Here is a 3882-nt window from a genome sequence, read left to right as displayed (position 1 = left end):
GGCGTTGTTTGACAAGGTCGGGCATAAACATAATTTTAGGAAAAAATGTACTAGGTAAAAATGTATTTAGTAAAAAATGTATTAAGACAAAAATGTATTATTAGTGAGATCAAAAAGAAAATTGAAAAACGTAATAACAAAATCCAACAATTTTTATTTAAAATGTATTAAACAAATGCATAAAACTCGGAAATGAATGAAAATAACTTCCAAATTAATATTTTTATTCATTTTGCAAAATAATTGCATTTTGACAGCATTTTTTTAAATTTTTTTTTAGAAAGCTTACCGAGTTTTAGAAAAAAGTAACGATTTCATTCGACATTTCCGTTACAAATACTTGTACTTTTTCCCTAAAAAAGTAACGAAAGTACAAGTAAAAGTACTAAATTTAAAAAGTAACGAAGTACAAGTAAAAGTACGTACTTTTTACTTGTACCGCCGGTACAAGTAACGAAAGTAAAAGTACTGCCATATATGCTTGTGACAATAAAAATATAACATCGAAATCGATTGAATGTTGAACATGATATACACGTTGCTTTGTCGAAAACCAGCCCCCAATTAAATTTATTAATTAAGGAAAAGCAGCAGCAACCTTCACATTAAAAATTTTAATTTTAAAAATTTTGTATACTATTAAAAAAATAAAATTAAATATTTTCTAATAATTTATGTTTTTGCAATTATTTTTTTTTCACAGGGGGGTGGTCCATGACTTCTTAAAAATTTTTAAAAGTGGTCCATTATATCAAAAAGGTTAAGAAACACTGGTTTAAAGGGTTGACCTCTAATATCTCCTGGTCCAAAGCTCCTGGTTCAAAAACACACTGAGTTATAAATAAATCATATGTATGTTATAAAAAGGTTATAAGTAAAATTATCATCACCACCATTTTACTCCCCAAAATTATTAGTAAAAAAAAAGAAAAAAAAACTCCCACATCATTTCAGATTGTCGTAAAATTTAAATAAAAATGGCCTCTGACTAGTTTAGGTCACCAGTGACCACTGTTGCCTCACTGACCACTCTGACTTACGCATTTGCACCTAGTGCATGAAATCAAAAGATTTCAATCGCCACCAGAACAGTTTAGAGGCCTTCTAAAGAAGAATTCCCTATCAAACGGGAATTATTTTCACTCAATGAATTATTACAGAAAAAAAAATGATAGAAGTCTTCCTAATTCCAGATTAATGGATACACAAATTTTACTTATAAGTATTAAATTAAACCTTGAGAATTGCTATTTTAAAAATTAAAAAAAATAAATAAATACTGAGATTGTAAAACTGGCGATTTACATCAAATTTCGATTTCTTTCTATTTATTTATTTTCTGTAGCTTTCCATCAGTGAAAGCCGATTAATAAAATTGGTTTTCAGATCTGTTAAGCGATTAATTTATTGCCTGCTAATTTCAGATAGAAGTGAAAATACTTTTAGTATCTTTGAATAATATACTTTTTTGAAAGATATTATTTTTTTGAATGCAATTTTTATTTTATTTTATAACCGGCCATGAACAACCGACTAAACGTTGAGTTTGCGACTATCAATGTTCAACTTCGTAGCTTTGTAATTTTGAACCCTGCCCTGAAAACAAGGTAGCTCCCACACTTGCCTTCTCGGAAGACTTCGGGCTAATCTGAATTTGAGTAACATGCAGAGTAAAAATCACGAAAACCTCCCGTGGTAAGCCGGACGGAAAAGGAACTCTAACCCATGATCCGTCTACCACTGAGGATATTTTTCGTCGGCATTGTGATCGGTGGGAGGTAGGTGCGGAATCTGCATCAACCGGCCATTGCCGGGATTCGAACCTCGGTCATTTCATTGGGTGGCAAACACTCTATCCCTAGATCCCTTTCGGTTCCCTTCAAATACATTATAATCTCTCTTCCGTTTGCTTTCGTAAAACGTCGGGATTTGATTTTAAACTGGGAACAGCAAAGACGTCAGCAAAATACTCCGTTTCGCGATTTGACGTTTGACCTTGCTGCCTTCTGCGACTTTGCTCTGAACACTTAGCATTAATAGTTTTATTGAAGAGCAGAAATGTAGAAATCAGTGTATTCCGGCTACCTAAAATCCCGCAGTAGACTGATCCCAGCAGATCACCGGAGTCAAGCATCACTGGCTGCGGTCAGTTTGCTGGTGGGTGACCACTTGGATCAGTCTTCGTAAAGACTGAGGGTGTGCGGTATTGGTCCTCGTTAAACTGTTCTACAGTAAAGTGCTCGACTTCGCGTGTAGGTGGTCGGGCTTCCGAAGCGAGGATGCTATCCCCTCTGCAGATTATCAAAATTGTGATGGCTTGTCTTCGGATCATTCTCAGGGATGTTTCCCAGGCCGTCGCTGGCCAATAGCCCATTGTGCAAATCTAGTGCGACGTAGATTAACTACAACAGCAACCGGGTACTTAAACTTTTATAAAGATCACTGCTCGACTAACTTCCGAAGCTTCTAAACTATCATACCATTTTTAAATATTTCTGTGATCTACAAACCAAAAGAACTATCCACTAAGGAATTAAGGCTAATCAACTGGAACATTAACTAGATTTATTTAAAAATGTTCCAACGAGCTACTAGTAGATCGCGATCGATAGTTTGGTGATCACTTTTGTATACAGATTGAAGGTGATCACTTTTGTAGGATTTAAAATAGGGCACAAACTCGCTGTCTTGAGGAGAAAATGTTATTATATAAATAAAGTGAAAAAAACGAGAATTTGGTATGTGATCCTACCTTAAGAAAAACATCAGTGTAGGGTATACCGGGCAGTGGCACTTAATTAGACTTAGTATATACAGTCAATTCGCTATAACTCGAAGTACGATAACTCAAATATTACTATAACTCGATTTTTTTATGAAGTCCCGATCCTTTTTTCTTCAATTTCATGTTAATTATTCTCGATCACTCGAATTTTACTCCCTTTAACTCGATTTTTTTGGATCGTTTAAAGCAAGAAAAAAAAACCTAGGAGCTGATATCTTGCCCCTCCCTTTACAACACACACACAATGTCATTCGCACTCTTCAATGAGAAGCTGAAGCTGTCCCTCTTGAAATATGCGAACAGTGGTTAAATGAAACGTTACCAAATTTACTTCAAGGATGCAGTTAAAATAATGTTTTCAATATTGATGAAATGGTTTTTTTTTTAAATGTCTTCCAAATATGACTATGGTGTTTAAGGATGAAAACTGCTTAGGGGGTAAAATGAGCAAGGAGCGTTTGACTGTCCTAGTTTGAGGAAATGCGTTTGGGACAGAGAAATTGTCCTTACTTGTTATCGAAAAATACCGAAATCCCCGATGTTTCAAGAATGTAAAAAAGTATCCTTTGGATTACAAGTCTAACAAAAAGTTTTGGATGACATCAGTTTTATTTGAAGACTATGTCAGAAAATTGGATCGGAAATTCTTCGGTAAAAAAAGAAAAGTAATGCACAGCGCATAGTGATCTACCTAATTTGAAAGCAGTGAACTTGCAGTTTCTCCCGCCAAACACAATAGCAAAGTTGCAGTCGATGGATCAGGGTATCATAAAGTGCTTCAAACAGTCTAATCGTAAATGGCTTGTCAGAAAAATGATCTTAAATATTGTAAGCATTTAGAAGATTTGTAATTAATAAGCATTAATTAATTAATCCGACAATATTTAAGTGCAAAACCGAAACTAACGGTAAGTCGAACTTCCGATATGTCAAAGTTTTGTGTCAGTCCTATCAGTTTCGAGTTATCGCGAATTCACTGTATTTCGAACATGTACCAAAGCTATTATGTGATTTGCAACATTCACCGTTGAAAGTCAACACCGCTGAATGCCACCAATTTCGGTCATTTTCAGCAACATATGTAAATGTTATATCCA

This window comes from Parasteatoda tepidariorum, chromosome 10, assembly GCF_043381705.1.
Source record: "Parasteatoda tepidariorum isolate YZ-2023 chromosome 10, CAS_Ptep_4.0, whole genome shotgun sequence".
Classification (NCBI taxonomy): Eukaryota; Metazoa; Arthropoda; class Arachnida; order Araneae; family Theridiidae; genus Parasteatoda; species Parasteatoda tepidariorum.
The sequence above is the reverse complement of the archived record's forward strand: the minus strand, read 5'-3'. Positions refer to the sequence as shown.